Below are 20,386 nucleotides of genomic sequence, written 5' to 3'. Positions count from 1 at the left end.
GTCGTGACAACGCATACCTTTACCCTGACTTGCTGTCGGGGGTGCGCTGGAAGGTGGAATAGTATAATTTACTATTCCAACTCCAGTGTGTGCAACAGTAGGGAAGGTGTTGAAGTTAACTCCAACACCTTCCACCCTCTTCAACAAGCCTTTCGTGTTGTAACAACATGCATTATAATAGCATGCATTGTAACGCTTCCGTTGTAAAGGTTGTTTCCCCCTGATCATAGCTTCGAGTAACAAAAACAACACTTTCAGTTTATCTTTTTCTTTCTTCCTTTGTGTAAAACGTGCCACCCTGGCACTTCGTGAAGGTGACGACATTGAAAAACAATCATTAGTGAAGTGTTTGACTTCACTGCTTCATGCAACCCTAACTGCACATCAGTTTGCTGTGATTTTGTTATATTAATTTTTCGCTGTTTATTAACCCAAGTGGAGAGGTCCTTGTTACTTTCAGAGACAACAACAAATGTAAAAAAATGAGTAGGAGTGAAGCAAAACTGCTAGCAATCGTCATAATGTCAGATGATTGGCAGGGAGAAAACAACATGTTTAGAACAATGCGAGTAAAGGAGGACCAATCTACGGAAGACATGGCACACTGGAAGGTTATCAATAAAAATGCCAATCAACTGCCCCGCTTGGTCATCAGTGACTGCCCCAAGATGCTCTGAATGCTAAGCAGGATTCACCCCTCCCTGCTCCTTCCGTGTTTCTCAGTTCCACATTGTGGCTGACACGTTGTTTTACACCAGCTTGTGGTATGTGTGTGCTTTCTTGCATGGACCTCTCAAAGTACAAACCAGCGAAGTCAATGTCACCAAAGCAATGTTTCAAGGACACGTGTTGGTTTCTGGCCTCCACCGAAGGAGCTCATCAAGCTCATACGTAGATGTCCTTGGCTGGATTCCTAACAAGGGGACACCTTATGATTTTATAGATCTGAGAAGGATGAAACCTTCATTCGATCCTATTAGAATCCAAATGCGAGAGAGAGCCTTTCTCTCTCTCCCTGGCTGTATTGCCAACAAGGGGATGTCTTATGATTTTATAGATCTAAGGAGGACGAAAGGTTTGTTCAATCCTATTGGAATTCAAATTTGAGAGAGAGTTTCTCTCTCTCTCTCTCGCTCTCTCTCTCTCTCCCTCTCTCTCTCTCTCTCAGTTTTTTGATTCACTCACTTGAAAGTACCTAAACACACTACAGGGGCCAGTCCTCATAATGCACCGGGCCACAAAAAGATAGTATTTTCCTGCCTCTCCCAGGGTTTACTGACACTACGGCACTGAGATGGTTCTGACTGCATGCCCCCACACACGCATACACACTGATTCATTTAGAAAGGCTGTAGTTAAGTCCCTTCCAAGATGATGTATGAAATGTTGTTGTAAGTGCCATGGTATGGTTTTATTATATTTCACATCATCGTGTGTATTGAGATGCCTTTATATTTAATGTTGCACTCCACCGTTCGCAGCCCAATAATATTACCAAAATACAAAAAACATTTATTGCTTCTTGAACTGTTCAGAGCTCTAAATTTCATCACCAAGAAAAAACTTGCTGATGAAAGTATAAAAGAAAATTAAACACCTCTTGTTGAATTAAGCATCGAGCTCACAGCTTCAAAAACAGGCATTGTTCCTCTGAAAATAGATATATTTGTGTGAGGTCACAGTTTTTGAATTATAAGAAAAATTACCATTGTGTAGTTCTTCTTCACAGTCTGCTTTCTGCTTCTTTCCTCTAACTTCACACATGCCACACTGTTTGCATGAAATTGTGATTTCTATTGCTTATTCCTACTCTGAGGCAAAGGTGGTTAATTGCAATAGAAACAATATCAATATATAAATGTACCGTGGTCGCTGAAAGCCAATCTGTGGTTCAGAGGGTAACCAGGAGCACTTGGTAAATAATACCGGAGGACGAGTAGCAGCTTGATTATCTGCCATGACTACATGATAAATTTGATAAGGATGAAATGTGAACTCCAAGATGTCTAGTACAGGATTACTTTTGATCATTCTATTACTCACTTCATAAGAACAGCAACAACTCAGTGCTAAGGGGCATCAAAAGAGAAGCTGACCCCCGGAAGTTCCAGAAGGGGAGCTAACAATAACAGCAAGCAGAACAGGGCATGGCCTCCTCGCAGAAGGGCAAACAACACCCATGGACTTGGCATGGCTTCCAAAAGCACTAAGTTCCCAATCCTAGCACATGGAACTCAGTCAACACAAGCCAGATAAGGAGGACCACAATGAAAATCAGTTTTTGTAACATAAGTCTAATTTACTCTAAAATAAAGAATGACACAATTAAATAGTTGAGGAGACATGACACCATAGCACTCCAAGAAACATGGGCTCTCGACTCATCAACCTGGCGTGACTTCACTTCTTATGAAGCTCCAGAAATGGCATCACAGGCAGGGGGCATGCCTCCAGAGACATGTCGATCTACGTGAAAAGAAAAGTTCATGAAAACCGTGCCTAATACAGGGAAAGGTAAATATAATATCCTTAAGGTATCCCTGGCCAACAGTGGGAGAGCAAGACCTAGGCTCTCCCTCATCATAGGGTACATTACCTTCACCTTGTCAAGACAAGAAAAGAATCAACCTGACATAATTGCTTCCAATACTCAGAAATTTAACAGCTTCGCATCCAGACAAAATGTTGGTAATTACAGAAGACAGTAATGCCAACCTAATGCGCGAAGAATGAAACAACACTCTGACAGACCTTGACAATGGGCCATTTTACCAATCAAAATGCAACAATAAAGGTGTGACAATCATGTCAAAACCTTAGCTGTCACCCTAAACCAGCTAAGCCTCCACATTCTAAATGTCAGATTTGTGTCAACACAGCCGCCTACACACACTCTTTGTGTTTTAGGATGGCAACTCTGGATTACATTTGGGTGTCTGGGTGTCTCTAGCCCACTTTCAGCATATAAGTAAATTTGAAGTTGCCTCGACTAGAGCCAGTGACCATGCAATCCTCAAATGTGAAGCACTGGTCCCATGACCCGGATGACCCAAAGCAAACCTTTTGGAAGGCAAGAAGATCTTGAGCCCATCTATAGAATAAAATGGAACATGGAAGACCAAGATGGGCAAGGGGCACATGTGGACCAGTTCCTAGATTTGACCCTGAAAGCAAATAATGAAAACCCCAACTCAAACCTTCAGGAGCTTCTGGTCGCCCATTTAAAGAAGACTGATGGAGCCCGAACAAGGCATACCAGCAGTGAGGAATTTGGTCAGAGCAAAACCCCAATCAGCAGAAATCACAGTAGGAACACAACAGCCACCTTAAGACAACAACTAAACAAAGCTCTGAATAAAATTAGGGTCTACTTCTGAGTTTGGCGATCCATCAGTCCACCAAACTTGTAATGGAGATGTGGCGGCGGTCGGGGACCACCGCACCAGTGGTCCCACCGCAATATTATGAGTACGGTGGTTAGACTTCCATGGGACCACCTCATTCCCTGGCGTGGCGGCCTTGAGGCAGCAATATGCTTAACGATGCCACTTGCAAACCACCAAGCATATTACCAGTTTCCTCACTGTGACCCGAAACCATGGGGTGAGACCGCATTTAAAAGGGTGGAAGTGAGAAAACAAAGGAAGCCTATGGGATGCATGCAAGGGGGCACATCATGTGCCCCCCTGTCTGCATGCATCCCCTTTCCTGCACGGCTTGGACTTCACAGTCCATGCCGTGCAGGAACGGACTTTGAAGTTCCCATTGCGATGCGTTTTTGAAAGGCACTGCTGTGGGAATTCCAAAGGACCGTCCTCCAGACTACAAGGAAACTCGTAATCTGGGAGGTGACCTGTGGCCTTGTTTGGCAGGTTGGGGGCATGGCAGTCCGCTCCCACACGGCCAAACTCGTAATCGGGCGCTTAGCCATAATAAGGGGGCGAACAAGTGGCTGCTAATCCAGGTTGCCACAATAAGGCTAATTTACAGGAAATTTCTTTGCGCTCAAAAAAAGAAGGAAGCTAGAAGGTGGGCTGAATCACACATGATAATAACATTTAAAGACCAGAGGAAATTCAGGATCTGAATCAACAATAGCTCAACTCAAAACATCGTGCAATTGCTGTCAAGCTCGCCCCTCCTGAATGGGGATCTTACATTAAAAGCTTATATGTAGCCTTCGTGGTAGATGGCAGTGACATTGAAGCACCTCGACAGGGCCCCAATGTGCTAACGATACTATCAAGCCTGGACCATGCAGACATGACATCAGTAAGCCCAGACCAAGGGGTAACATGTATCGAAGCAATGATCCCAAGTGGAACCCCAGGCCCATGTGGCATCCAGCTGTGATATTCAAATAAGACCCAACTCGATGGGCCTCAGTAATGGTCTCCCTTTTCCAGGAATACTTATTGAGAGCACCATTCTAGAGTCATGGAGGGGTTCACTGTTGGCAGCCTTACACAAAAAAAGTTCTCGATCATGCCCATGGAATTATCACCTGACTGCACTCATTGACACGGAAGGAAAGTGCTTCCTTGGCATTCTAAAAAAGTAGCTCCAAACCTCGGCAGAAGAAAAAAGTTGGTCCACCCAAGCCAAACAGGTTTTCAAAAGGGCTGCTACAATGAAGAAAACTTCACCTATATTTCTTACATGAGTGAAGTAACCATGGGCCTTCAAGGACAAGGCCCTTTACGCTGTGTTTGACAGTGTGTCAAGACAAAGACTCTGGTCAAAGATGAACACCTGGGGTATCCCACCCCATCTACTGCAAGCTATCATAGCACTATGCTCCAACACCTGGGAATAAATAAAAGTCAGTGCCGGATGGTCCACCACGGTACAAATCATAACAAATGTAAGGCCTAAAGCAAGGCGTTATATTGGCATCATTACTATTTAACCCGTACCTGGCTGACATAACAGATCATCTTGAGAAAGAGAGGGAATTTCCACTAGACATAGCCTGCAGCAGAGTCCAATCGCTCCAGTATGCAGACAACACAGTGATTTTAGATTTGACACCTATAGGGCTGTGGATACTCTTCAATGCACTTGCCACCTACTGTAGAGCTAACAATCTGAAAATAAATGTGGCAGAAACGAAGACTATGATAATCTCATGCAAACTCAAAAAAAAGGAAACATGGTTCCTCAAGAGGAGTGTGGTTGAAGTTTTTGAGACATACAAATACCTGGGGGTCTGGTTGGATCACAGGGGCAGCATTGCACTGCATATTCACACCCAGCAGGTGGCAGCCATCTCCTTGGAATGGGCTTTCTGCAAGCTACAGAAATCAATGGTGAACCTGATCTTCATCCCCTTCTAAAGGCGATGGGCTGTAAACTACTACTTACCATCCCATATGGTGGAATGACATTCAGAAACAAAATGGCTAACTGGTTGGACAGGGCACAGTCCCCCTGCTATAGAAGAGTATTCTCCCTACCTAACTGCACATTGCACGCCCAAATTTACAAGGATTTTGCCTGTCCTCAAAGCACTTGATATTGAAGGTGAGGTTCCTAGCCTATAGCATCAAAGCCAAACAGGCAAAGAAAATACATTAAAAAAACAAATTCTGGGAAGTAATAACCAACCCCAGGGATAAGCTGGCACAAGTACCTAAATCTCGCACTGGGTGCACGGGAGGCCAAAGGGATTTTGTCAAGTGTCCTTCCAGCGTCTCTAGCCTCCAAACTGATGACTAAGCAAGCAACAATAATATCAAGGGGTCAAAATGAACAAACTCTGAAGAAATTGGCACATGGGGCCAGATGTACAACCCTTCCAATCAGTGACTCGCAAATTGCACCGTTTTGCGACTCGCAATTGGCGACTCGCAAATTGGAATTCACAACAGTGTCTCAGACACTGTTTGCGATTCCTAATAGGGTTGCAAATTGCCTGCTTCATTAATATTCATGAGGCAGGTGTAATTTGCGACCCCATTGGAAATGACTAGCACTCCCAGGGATGGTGGCCTGCTGGGGTCAGCAGACCACCATGTTTGTGACTGCTTTTTAAATAAAGCAGTTTTCTTTTTCTAATTCAGTCTATTTTCTCTTAAAGGAAAACAGGATTAAGAAAGAAAAATGAAATGTTTCTGTTTCATTTTTTGAGAGTAGGCAGTGGTCCATAGCACCACTGCCTGCTCTTTAAAAATATTTTCACGGCCAGTCACAAAGGGGAAGTGGTACTCTGGGGACCCCTTCCCATTTGCGAGTGGTGTATCCCTCTTTTGAAATGGATGGTAAACTGTGAGTGTTTTGCAACCGCAATTGCGGGTGTAAGATATTAGTACATTGAGGTATGACTCGCTATTTGGGAAGGGACACCCTTGGCACGCTAAACCCTATTTTGCAAGTCGGTAATAGGTTACTGACTAGCAAAATAGTGTTTGTACTTTGAGCAGACCTTGTTTGCTGTCACAAACGTGACGATTTCCAGTTTGCGACCGCAAAAAATGGTCGTACATCTGGCCCTTGGTGCCTGGGCCACAACACTGTATGGACCAGGGGTCCTTCCGACGTACCTTTCTTTGCCTCTTGGCATGGTCAGGAAAAACAGGTGGTGAGTCTGAGATTTGGATTATTCTCTCCGAAAAACTACTGGTACGGCCAGAAGAACCTTGATGATTCTGAAAGACAATGTTGTTTATGTGCAAAGGGAGAAGAATCACTGACACATTCTCTGTGCCTGCCAAAAGCTGTTCCTGTTAAGAAAATTCTTGCTGTCAGCAATATGGCGTACCCTAAACATCAGGACCTGCCAAGACGTCGTGCAAGCCTGCCTGAGTGGAGAGTCATTGCAACTAGCGGCTCAATCCTTGAAATTTATGAAAATTATACTAGCACCCCCAGACCCTGAATCTTTAACATGCTGGTGAAAAGTAAAGACTGAAAACATTGCACTTTATATGCACTCCCAGAGCAGTCCTGACCCTGGGAGATTAGGAAAGCTCATCTTCCTACACAGGCTCACAAAACTAATAGACAGTCGAGACTTTGCATCTTCTAAACACTTTAATTTGTTGTGGCCCTGGTTTTTGGACGCACGCTGGAGATAAAATCAGCACTTCAGGCTTCGAATGCACTTTAATTTAATGCACTGTAACTTGGCACGATAGTGAATTGAAGATTGGAGGTAAAGCCAGCACTTCAGACAGTCGATGAAAGAGTTCTCTAAAAAAGTATCCTTTTTAGCATTCACATATTAGCAGTCAACTCTTTCTTCCTTTTAACTGTTGTTTTTATTGCTATTTTTTTATGTCTGCCCTTCTAGCACTCACTTTAGCAGCCAATTATGTATTGTGCTTGCCTGGTATCTACGGCCCACATTGTAATGATTTTAATTAATTGTACAACAAAGAAACTATCTATCTGATATTTTTGTAGACAATATTTTGAATGATAAACTTCCAAGGCAATATAGTTGTGTTCAATAGTCTGATGGATAAAAGAATTATAACCTCAAAGTCAACAGAACTAGATCCACCATTAATTGGCTGCAGGTGTGAGTTTTTCAGAGGAGAGTGAACAGAGAAAAGACTGATACCAAATGCAGTAGGTCAACAAAGGTACTATCAAGAGCACATCTTCATGTGCAGATGTAGCAATATAGGGCCATCTTTACAGCATTAGTACATTTCACAATAACAGTAGTAGTAGTAAATTTGCACTCTTTGTTGTACTTATAGAAGGGGTGAAGATAAACACATTTTTGCTGCTCATAAATATTCAACTCGTACTCTTAGAAAGTTGAATTAGTTGCAGCTCAGAAGATGTATTAGTGGTGGTTCATGACCTTCAAAAGTGGAGGAGCATAGTGCTTGCCCCAAAATGCAGAGAGCGACTTTTACATTTTCAAGGAGGAAGGGATGCTGCCCCAGTGAACATTCTTTTTAAAATTGACCCAAACAATGCATTTTAAAGCATAGCCTTTTGTGGAATAGGCCCACCTTCCCCCCCTAAATGCCATGGTTGTCCCCCCTTATGCAAAACAATACTTCCAAAATGAATTACCCCCAGTATGGCAATATGTGAATTTTACCATTGGTGCTATCCCTTTTACCAAGATTTACTTCCACAAAGCTAGATCAGCATGTTGCAGTGTTGCCTCTGTAAGCCAAGAATGACCTTCAGCACGCCAGGGTCTCCATTTGGCCATCAGTGCCATCCCTTATGCCACGAATAGCCTCCAATATTCCAGTGCCGTCATGTTGCAAGGGGTGCCTCTGTAAGAAAGAATTACATCCAGTAAACCAGGCCAGAGGCAGACTTGAATGCATAACTCCCACACATTCCCCATTTATACTGAGTAACTGACTCTGACTGGCCCTGGGCTCTCCCTAACCCGGCCCAGGGCCAGTGCTATGCTGAAAGAGACACTTAGAACACAGTGAAAACACCTACATACACTAGGGTACACTATGAGTTGGGGTACCCCTGTGATTGGCATGACCTACCCTATAAGACCCTATTACATAATAGGGCAGGGAGATTGACACTACCTCCAAGTCACTAGAATATAATAGGGCATGGCAGTTTAGAGGCCAGCATCCCTTTCTGCACTTGCATGTATGCCCTGCTGAGCCTGAGGTCAGTTTAAAAGTAGCCCTGTGTTGCAGGACTGCTTCTAAAAAGTAAATTGTGCCCAAACTTGACTTTGATGTTAGGGGCACTTAAAATGGATCCTACAATGTTTGGGCATATAAGGTACCCTCAGTGTCTCCCCTAGGTGTCCCAGGGGCTGGGGGTCAGGCATTTATAAGGGGGATCCTTATAAAATAAGTTTTATATGCCCTGGGTTAAGTGAAATTGCACATTTCACTCCCCACATTGTGATAAAGTGCCGCCCAAAATGACTTTGGTGCTAGGAGTACTGTGGAGGGAGGATCTGCAATATTTCTACATATTTAGATCCCCTAAAGTCTCCCCTAGGTGTTCCAGGGATGAGTGTCCTGTAGATATAGGCAGGGTACTTATATAGTATGTTTTATACGCCCTGGTGCTGAAAAAATAGCCCAAGTCATTTTACCATTGCAAATCCCCTACCACATAGCTTAACATGGGCAAGAAGTTATTAACTAATATATCCTGCTAGGAGAATGATAAAAAATAGCATTCAAAGACTTCCCAGAATGGTATTAATAAATCCAACAATATGATATTGTTGAATGTCTCCTAAAATGTACAGACAAGACGTTATAAGACTTTGTTATCTGTAAGCCCAGTTTCAGCCTACCAGTGGTCTATCCTGATTGGTCGGAGTTAAGTGGATTAGCTAGGCTCCTTTGAAGAGGTGATAAAGAGCCCTTGGGGTTAACCAGCTCTGCAGGGAGGGCAGTGTTCTGGTACACAGGAATGCTAGAGCAGGGGGAGGAGTCATAAAGAATGGACTTCAAGGGAAGGGGAAGACACCAGTGTCATTTACAACTCTACTCTTTGGAACCCAGCCAGATGCTAGGCTTAAGGAAGGAATGAGTAGATGCAAGGGGGAGAGACTATTGAGATTAGCCATCCTAGGGGTGTGTTTAGCCAGCTCTTCTATGCCTGCTGGAAAATCAGCCATGATGAATTTGGGACAATTGGTGTACTCTGGGACAAAATAGTGACAAACTTTGCAGGGTCTGGTCATAGCTTTGGGTGGTACCCTGCCACCCATTGGACAGGAGTGCCCTCCTGCTTGACCCAGAGAACTTGGAATAAGTATCTGAGATGGGCAAAGCCTGTCAGATTTGCTGCTTGAAACCTAAGAGAGCAAGAAGGGCCATGCTGAGAAGTTTGATGTGCAATCACTAAGACCTGCACTCTGAAGATTGTGCCTTCTGCACCATCTAGAACTACAGCCCTGTGGACTAGATTGCTTTAAAAGGACTAAAGAGACCCCCTGCAAGTTATAGTTTAACAGAGCTCACCTGGAACATCACCACCAAGAATCCTCAACCTGGAGCACTACCAGTGGATTTGTGAGGGTTTTGTCCAAATGGATTGTGGGAACTGAAGTCCTCAACTTTCAAGCACCATCTTGGAGCTTCCAGACCCTTGGAGTGAGTTTGAGACACTTTGGGACCCTATGGGGAACTTCAAGAAGAAGTTCCAGAAGTGTAGAGAAGTTTGGAGCAACTTTGGGAAAAAGTTCCACAAGTGGACCAACTCAACCTGGCCAGCCAAGCCGCCTGCCTTCAACAGCGTGCCTGCCTGCAGTGCAGGTTCGTTCCGCTGAAAAGCTCCTTCGGTCCGACTTCAAGAGTTTGACCGGGAGTCAGAGAAATCCAAGGCTAACGAACCCTCACCAAATCCGGCCTGGTGAAGAGCATCGAGGGACCCAGTAAGAAAAAGCTCAGAATGAAGAAAAGGTGACTGGGACTTTGTCGCAAGGCAATGTGGCGTACCCTTGCCAAATCTGGACTGGCTGAGAAGTTCAAGAGACCCTGGGAAGAAAAGCTCCAGAAAAGTTTCTAAGTCAGAAGGTAAAAACTTTGACCGAGACCTACCGAGAGGGGTAGCCGTGCGGGGCTCCATCACGGTCGGCCTTATACTTTGACTTTGACCCGGTCTATGGTGACCAGATGTCCCGATAAGGTGCTGCAGGTTTCTATGTGCTATATAATGCTAAATCTTTAAAAATTCATATCTATGGTTCCCTACATTAGATTTTTGACGTTTTGGTGTAGTTTTAAAGAAAAACATGTTTCCTATTTTTATAAGTTGGTGTGGGATTCTTATTGTGCATTTTGTGCATTGTGTCTTAATTATGTACCGAATTGGTGTTTTTAAATGCTTTACATACCTGTCTTTGAAGTTAAGCCTGCCTGCTCGCAGCCAAGCTACCAAGGGTTGAGCATGGGGATACTTTTCTAAGACCTATTCTGAGCCCTATACTCTGTCAGTGGCCTTATTGCCAGCAGCAGATATACATTTGCCCCTACTAATAATCCACTTTCCAAAACTTGCACATTGTTTCACTAACTGTCTCATTCAAATGCGCACACACATTTTCACTCACCACTCTCATTTTCTCACGCATACGCTCAAACACTGTCTTGTTTACCACACACTATCTCACTCACTTGCTCAAACACTGTCTCAAATGCTCACACTGTCCCACTCACTGTCCTGCTCACTGCCCTACTGACATGCTCACACACTGTCTCACACACATTAAATCACATACTCACTCATGCTCACTTACTCATGTAAATGCTCACACTTGTCACATGTTCACTCATTGTCTCACAAGCTTACACATCGTCAAACCCATGCTCACAAACTGTCTCACTCTTATCCTCATATGCTCATGCACACTGTCTCACACTCCCATAAGCAGATACTCACATGCTTACTCACTCTCTCACTCATATGCTCACTCGCTCAATGTTACACCAACCCACACAATTCTCACTCACATGCACTCCCACCAATGCTGAAACACACACACTTTCACACACACACATACCTTCACCCATGCACACACAACATTGAAGAAAGTTGTGTTACTGACCCCCTCAGCTGCTTTTAGTGTCTTGCTTCAACATCTGACATGCCACTGCTCCTTGGATCCTTCACGCAGGCCCATCATTCCCTTCCATTCAGATTCTTGTCTCTGTATGAATGCTGGAGCCTGCCCAGAACATACAGCATTTGATCCTGTAATAATCTGCCATGGTGATGTACTCAGTTACAGATTTCATCTACCTGCAGAGCAGAGTCTTGTTTTTTCACCCCACCATTTCATAACTCACCACACAAGTTGGTAAACGGTGGGATTTGGGGTGCACGTAACGCTGGTACTCCAGGGCTGACGCCTGAAGTGCCTGGGTCTGCCTTTACTGGTGACGCTATAGCACTTCATTAGGGTTAAGGTTCTGAGGAAATTGTCAGCCCTGAAAACTTTGTTTGACTCCAGGTGCAGGCGTCTTCATCCACAAGCACCAACCGCCAGACATATTTCACTTTTTCGGACTACTCTGAATTTTTTTTCTACTACACTAATAGTCAATAATAGTTTATTATTCACAATTGGTATAGTAATAAGGAGGGTATCAGTGCTTAGTTTGTAAAACAATAAGTGCCAGAGCCCTCGTCAGGATGTCACTATTTGCTCCACCCATTACCCGAGCCAGTGCTGCCTCCGACTGTACCTACACAACTACTAACTGTCATACTTCTACCATTGTGACAATTCAGACTATTTCAGACCCTCAAACCTACAAGATTGGCTTGAGCATCAGGTATTCATCTTTTATTATTTATATTAATTTAATAAATAACTGGTCTGCTCATCTCTAAATTACACAAACGCTGCCACCATGTGGCAGACTGTTATAAGTGCCGGTGTTGACAATCATGTGCGGTGCCAAGTACCGGACACCACTGATTCAAATTTAGCACTGCAGAGCAGAGCCCCTAATATCACAGAGTGAACTACCCTTGCTGACAATGTCATGTAATATTTTTGGACATTGCTCTTTTCCCACAGTGAAATTGTACAATTAGTAGAATACATGTTCTGTAATGACAACCCTGCTGTGTAACTCTGTATTTTCCTTTTTTTTTCCTTTTCAAGAAAAGGTTTTGCTGAGGAGAAACATTTACTGCTGCACCTCAATGAGGGTTAGGGATAGTCCTTTCACTTACCGACACTGAAAGGTGTTTTGCACTAAACTTTGCTGAGGCAAATGTCTGTCCATTTGTAGGGTAAAGAGGGCTAGAGAGAAGTTTGTAAATGCCCACAAACTCAATAGTTTTCCAGTGGTCACAAACAAGGCAAAACCATGACTTGATCCATGCAACACTTACCCTATGCATAAAGTTGGCTACAACATAATTGTATGTAGTTGTGGCATTTAATTACACACTAGTAAATGCTATCCCTCCTGCTAGGTATCCTTTTCTTATGTGGATAACAGGTAGGCAGAAGTACAGCTTACTTCAGTTGTAAATGCATGCTTGTGATCAAAAATGGCTTTGCATATGATACCGATAGATCCAGGGGGATCTATGTTTCCTTGATAAATAATTATTTCTATTTCAAGTGAGCACAAAACTTGCCCATTTACGTATATGTATAATAAAGTTTAGAAACAAAAGCCTAACATTTGCACCTCATCATCTTTATTAATATCCTTGGGAAAGATAACCAAATTCAGCACTCGGATACAAAACGTTGCGAAGACCTAAGCGATACTTGTGCAAAAAGTGATATTCAAATTCGAACATCTAACTTTTGCGAAGAAAACTATAAATGCCGTTTGAGTATGAGGGCATGCTTACCAGTGCCAAACATGACACACTGAATGTATCACCCTTGTACATAAACTGGTGTGCTACTATAGGAGATGGTGGAAATGATCATCTGTTGAGTGGTATTCCCCCAGAATTTTTTCTCTTTTGCTGATCCGGTTTTTGATGGCCATAGGACTCTGCCCACTTTACTTCTGCTGGCCAGTGGTAAAGTGCTCATGTTCTCCTCTCTGAACATTTTAGAATTGGTGTACACCTAGTTGCTATGGTTAATTTACTTCTAGGCATCTGTACCCAGAGCCTGAAAACTAAATGCAACTAGAGGGCTGCAGCACAAGTAGCTTTGTAAAACATATCTCCAGCCCTGCCAATCGAGCCTGGGCGCGCAGATTTAAACTGACATTTCAAACTAGCAAAATAAACCTTTTGCCAGTCCTGAACCTTTGGCTGGGGCTGGAGTGTACTCCTATCCTCCTGTCACCACAGAGTTACCAGATTTCAGCCTGATGAACTGACCGAGACCTGGGTCGCAATTAAAGCTGAAGCCATCTACGTGGAAACAGCAGTCAGACTCAACTTTCTAGTTTGCCCCACTGAATGAGATCTGACTTCCTGAAAAATGTCTATGTCCAAATGTAAGGAGCTCCATTGAGACTGATGCCTACTAGCATCCAATTGATATTGAAGCCTTCTGGTGGACAGACTTTAGACTTAGCCCGCTCAGAGATTCTCCACATTCATCAATAACTGTATCCGGACCCCATACTTCAGCACTCTTTCATCATCAAGGCCTGCCTCAGCTTGCAGCTTGTCCCTCTGCCAATGCACAGATGAAAACTTTTTCTCCATAAACGTTTGTAAGCCAGAGAGTACACTTTCCACTGGAAGAGACCTGGTTCCTGTATCTGATCCATGTTCTATCATAGTTGTCCTCACCTTATGACTTTGACGTGGTCTAACACGACCAGATTACTGTAGTTGGCACTTTGTGGTTTTTGGCTCCATTAGTAATACAAATTCATATCTCTGCTTCTATGTTTTGGATTTTTGTCATTTTGCTATGATTTTGTTTATTAAAAATATTCTCTATTTTTCTAAAATTGGTTTGGAATTTTTCTTGTATTGTGCTTTCACTTTATTAGTGTTTGAGTACTGCTAAATATTGTAAACGTTTTCTCTACGTTAAGCCTGACTGCTTAGTGCCAAGATGCCGGAGAGTTAAGCACACATTTATTTAATGACTTTAGTGATTCACCCTGATAAGGATTGTGAATAATATTTAAGGTGCATTCTCACTCCCTCTTAACGAATACTCCAGTTTCTTACATGTGTGTTTATGATTTCACGGCCCTTTAACTCACTGTAACAGCAAACTGTCTGACATTTTACATTATTGCCTAAACTACCCATTAATCAGCCCACAATCTCATCAGGTAGGCACAGAAACACCCACCATATCCAGAAGTTTCTGCCTGCCTGATGGAAATCTATGTGATGAAAGTGCATTCATTGGTGTGGTGCATGCACTGTTTATTTTGTCTGCTCAGCAGTCTTTTTTGCTTTTTAGCAAAAATCGCATAAAGCTAAAGAAAAATGTCCTTAATGCACAAGGAGTTTTCTCCCTCAACATTTTCACATTTTCCTTTCCAGGTCCACCAAGGCATGATGGACTTGGTAATGGAATATCAATGACGGTAGCACTGCCATAAATAGGGCTGGGCTACAGCCACTGTGACCTGATGGCACAGAAAAGGATAGGATGCCAGGTCTAGGGTTTCCGCTGGCAGCGCTAACTAAAAGTTCACCTTTTTTAACCCTGAAGTTTCTCCATCTCTGAATGTGGTGGAGGACTAGCAAATGTGGCAGAGCAGGATCACTGATATTTTATGGCAGTGATCCTATTCTGTCACACCCTAAATGGGCCCCTTAAGTACTGAATTCCTTACAATTACTAACCCATGAGGTTTGATACCAGAATATCAGTGTTAGAATATCATCTCACATAAATATTGTCCTAAGTATTGCTTACAAAAATACTTTTGTAAATGAAATTTATGTCATAATTTGTATGTCTGACAATATGTTTGACTATGATAGTCCTGATGTATCTAAGCTCTCCACTAATATCACAGAAGGTGTTCCCGTAGAGAAGCTTCAAGTTTTTAGGAGCACAACAGTACTCCTCATCATGAAATCATTGTTTACCTAACCCTGTTCGACCATTCATGATTGAGACCTTCTCCAAGTCAAATTAGGGTCTTGGAGCCACACCAACCAATTGACAACTGTTTTGTGGTTCTCATGTATGCTGTCAGCACCTGCACTGAAAACTAACTCCCATGTCCAGTGCTTAATCTGAGCCGATGGTTGCAGGTGGGACTCACCAACACTCATGTTTGTGGACCAGACTTTTTTTCTCAACAGACTTTAACCCACAGCAAAAGAGTGATGAAGCAAGAAAGCAGGGATGACAAAGAACCAGTGAGAGTGAGATAAAGAGGCAGGAATTATCTGGTGGTAGATCAAAGAGCAGGAAGAGGAATTAAGACTACACAACCTTGATATTCGGCACCCCAATCTTCTATAGCTCTGGCCACAGGCTTCTGGGTAAAACTTTTCACCTCCGCAGTTATTATTTTACAATTTAAGCACTGCCAGTGTCACTCAATTGTTTCTGATCGCCTCTGCAGTTGCCCTTCCAGCGACCTACACATAAAATGATTTCACTCTTGCCCAGAAGTTGTGTTTCAAATACCGCCCCTAGAGTTCTTTTAACAAACCATAACTAACTCTTTGAAAACAATTAAGGTACATTTAGACAGCAATTGTGTCGTTTCACGTGGGATAATTGTTGCATCATTAGACTGCTAATTCAGATCTTGCCGGGTTTGAAAATGAAAGCAAGCTGCAAATTTAAATGAATGTTGCATTGATAGCACGCAAGACAAAATATTTAGAACTCTGAGGAGCTACAAGTGTTATTTTCTTGCGAAGGCATAACATTAAAGTAACCAAAAATGCGAGTTTTGCTCCACAAGCAAGTAATGTAGATCTAAGTAAAAGTTTCCAAGTTGAAAGTTGTCTCAAAGTAGGCCATTGAAGTCGTAGTAAAACGAATCCAGAAAATTTGTGTCTTACTCTGTTATCCTAAATTTAATATATATATATTTTTTTAAGTGATCAGCAAAAATAACTTGAGGAAGGGAGTAAAAACAACTTTCATTAGAGAGCAGCGGGCACTGAGGTTGGAGGGTTTGCGCCGGTGAAACTGGAGCCAGCCCTGGTTTAACATTTCTGCCAAGTGAGAAGGACTTACAAAAGCATGGTTATAGGGTAGAGGTCCAATCAGAAGGACTGTGTGCCATTTTCAGACCGAAACTCTTGACCCAGCGCAAGGACACACACAACACGGCATTTCAAAGTAAAGCAGGGAGTGGCATGGTAATCCTCCCAAAAAATAAACAGTGCCAATGTCATATTCTTTCAGACACATTAAGCTGCCCTCTCAGCTTTTCTAAGTGTACATATAACAGGTTGAAAGAAATAATGTTAACTGCTAACGTACACAAAGGTGCAATGTCGAAAAATAAACAGACCAGCTGTTTTAAGTATAATTTCACTTTCATCTTTTTTGTGTCTTTTTTTACGAGAGGTTGTAAATCTGTTTTCCCTGTTTTTGTTATTTGTCCTTGCAAAGGTAAACCACGGAATCTCCACCCTTCCCACCCTCCTGTCCCTTTTACTCTACCTATTTTTGATGGCTTTCTACAGGCAGCTTCATCCGTCTGTTGCAAACGGTATTGCAACAGCTCAACAAGCAGTGGGCTCTGGGTCAGCTTCCTGCTCATAACGGTATGGATTTTCGGTGGATCTCAGTTCCTTACTCCTTATTGGAGAGCTTTCCTCCCTGTTCTTGTGGTTGTCCCATCTATGAAGAGTATGTTCTTTAACTTATCTGAGTTGTATCGATCCCCTTTTGATGTCATGGGACTCTTTTTTCACGTTCATTTTTATTTGCCACTCCATGGAATGCATGATCTGCTCCTTGTATTCTGCGCGGATGTATGACGTAACAACGCGAGTCATTACAACGCGTGCAGTTACATTGCATTCGTTACAACGACTGCGATGTTCCTACGCTATGCCATTACAACGCAAGTCTTTACATCGACTTGCGCTAGATGGCGTGCCAACATTAGAAAAGCGTAATTTACTATTCCAACTCCAGTCCACTTAACAGTAGGGAAGGTGTTGGGATAGTAAACTACACTATCTGTAATATTAGCACGCCATCTAGCGCAAGTAGATGTAAAGACTTGCGTTGTAATGGCATCGCGTGGTTACATCGCGTTCGTTGTAACGACCGCGATGTAACAGCATCGCGTTGTACTGAATGCGATGTAAACGATGTTTCCCATTCTGCGCATATAGCACACATGCTCTCTTTCTCTTGTTCCCAAACCCATTCATTCTGCCTTCCTAATAGTTTATCCTGCTTGTTCCCTGTTTTTTAAAATAATTTTGCAGGGCAGCCTTATTCGCTGCACGAAACTATATCAGACTTTGAAAAACTACCAAATCAACGTACATATTTATTTACCGTTCGCTTTCTTTATATTATGTTTTTCATTAATGAAATTTGGCAATCTCTTCCAGCATGTTCATTTGGACTACTGATATCAAACTCTTCAAAAAGTAAAGGAAACAAAGGGAAGCAACAGAGCTCTGCAAACTCTAGAGACAGAGTAGTGAGAACGGGAAATAATGTGCAGCAAGTGTACAGAAGGCTTGAAATGTAAAGTCTTAAACCCTGCTGGTTAAATTGAGTTGGCCCTTAATAAGTATTACCCTAAGGTAGAAGGGAGTTCCCACTTCGGACTTCATGAAAAGTGTGGTTTCGTTTCTGGGTAGCGAGCCAATTGAGATAATGCAGAAGAGATGATAATCACCCCAAAAATGGATAAGGCTGCTGTAAGCCTATAAATGGGCAAACACTAGTGTGACGTGTTTATAGATAGGAATAAAGTGGAAGAGGAAACTTGGAGCCCCTTCGTTTTAAAGATAAAATGGGAATATGGAAACTTAAATTTAGGTTATAGTTAAAGCTGAATTTGGTAAACATAATAATCCCTCCAATGATCTCTTATGCTTGCAACAATATGAAGTTTATAAATAATTCTATAGAGCTTGAAAAGTTGTTAGATTTGCGACGCATAGGAAAGTAAGCCCTTATTTTGTTTATTTGGTTAGAAAAGGTGGCTTTAGATTGATTGATTGAATGTGAGATCTTATTATGAAAGCTTTGCATTGCAAACACGCATGTTCAATGTGGAAGAGACTCCTAATTGGTTTATAACAGAGAAAAACCTACTGGATGATCTTCCTCTGCAGTTCTATTCTCTAGGGGAGCCAATGAAGTAAAATGCCCCCATCTCAATGTTGACAAGATAGACATTTAATAATTATAATAGGCAAGTGGTGGCCTCTTGAGGAGAGGATCTCTCTCTACGCGAATGAATTTGAAATAAGGCATCAAAAGGTATTCTGGCAAGACTGGATCAAGATCTAAAGTTGGGTAAATATTGTCTTTCCCGCATCTTTATCGGATGGTAATGTTGCGATTGACTGAAAAGAAGAACCATGTTCAGCTTAGATCATTTACCAGAATAGTAACCAAGACTAAGATGGCTGGAGCGGAGGAAGCATAAGATTACATATTCTCACAAACATTGTCAAAGTCTCTTTCTTCAGAGAGATTCAAGGCCAACTTCAATGGAGATATTCTCAAAATGTAGATTGCCCTGGCACAGTTGAATGTGGGTATCTTGGCAGATGAATAAGAAAAAGAAAGATCCTGAAATCCTAGAGCCAGTATAATATGTCAGGAGTAATAATAATATTGATAATAATAATAATAATATTATTAATGATGAATTATAAAGAAAACATTTGCTTTTTGCAAGCTCGTGTTTTAACATCATATGCCCTTATTTCCTAATATGTACATAACGTTAGGACAGCTTCATAAGTTTCGTATTACCGTGTGAAAGCTTTGATTTTGCAAAATGAATGTTGCAGCCCTCATATATTTCCTTTTTGTCTCCTAGAGGTGTTATAACGTCATTTAGAAATCAGTGGTACTGCATGAGCTTTGACCACCAAGAATATTTATAGTTATGTGTGTGAGACAACATACTGCAATAACTGTGCTTATTTTCAGACAGTCTTAAAAAAAGACTATAGTAAAAACATGTGCCACAAAGTACATTTTCTACAACCTGAAAAAATGAATGAATGAGGCTTTATTTACATGTCACATGATGTCACATCCAATGTTCCCTCTAATTGTTTTCCTCTGTGTGCGGCAGTGTATTGTCTCTGTGCGCTGCAGCCATGGCTATGTGCGCCAGGACCCAGACTGCGCTTGTGCTCAGCGCCAAATATCACTCCAAACTTTTGCTTTGAAAAAACTGAAAAGACGGTGCATTTCCACACATACAAACCACGTTAAGGGGCTTAAGGCAGATTTGCAATTTAGATACACACGCCATGACATGAATTGGTTACACAGGCAGGTGCACTTCAAGTTTAGAAAAGCACAAGAGTCACTGCCTACAATGGAGCGCAAAAAGCGCGATGCCACAATTAGTTAAGAGGGTTGTAGTAGCCCAATGTGCTACTTCTGAAGGTGTCCAGGATCTCAGCAGCAGGCACTAGACATGCATAACTGGATGATGGTAAGACAATCTTTTCCTAAATTGATATTGTGACGTGGATACTTTCAGGTAGAGTCATGGGTCATTCGCATATTGAAGGCCCAGTAAACAAGGATGGCAACTGTTTTATTGAATAGGACATCAGCACACTTTACTATGTAGCATTGCTGAGTGCAGGAACGAGACAGAGACCCTAAACGCTAGGCTATTTGCATGTTTTGCACAGTACAGACTGGGTGTAAATGCGCTCCACACCAGTATTGTATGCAGTTAACACTTGGTTATTTGTAGCATTTATTCAGTCTAGGTATACTTGGTCACAAGTGTCACTCATAGTGGTTGAAATGTCACTCATAATAACACTTAATTTATGAAAATGTCACACATAGCATTCTAAAACCTTGGCAGCTATGACT

General features: G+C 42.3%; 1 protein-coding gene across 4 annotated transcripts in view; it reads right to left on the bottom strand.

Annotated features, from left to right (window-relative positions):
- WSCD2 (WSC domain sialate O sulfotransferase 2) overlaps window positions 1-20,386 on the bottom strand; it is a 1,045,855-nt gene that overhangs the window by 720,373 nt on the left and 305,096 nt on the right. For 2 of the 4 annotated variants that reach the window (XM_085633353.1, XM_085633356.1), the window contains exon 3: window positions 8,060-8,243. The exons of the other annotated variants lie outside the window; for them this stretch is intronic. The gene's annotated coding sequence lies outside the window, so the exon portion shown is untranslated. The remainder of the gene's footprint in view (window positions 1-8,059; window positions 8,244-20,386) is intronic. 4 annotated transcript variants of the gene reach the window in all.

The sequence above is a fragment of the Triturus cristatus genome, chromosome 11 (assembly GCF_964204655.1).
Source record: "Triturus cristatus chromosome 11, aTriCri1.1, whole genome shotgun sequence".
Classification (NCBI taxonomy): Eukaryota; Metazoa; Chordata; class Amphibia; order Caudata; family Salamandridae; genus Triturus; species Triturus cristatus.
The sequence above is the reverse complement of the archived record's forward strand: the minus strand, read 5'-3'. Positions and strand labels throughout refer to the sequence as shown.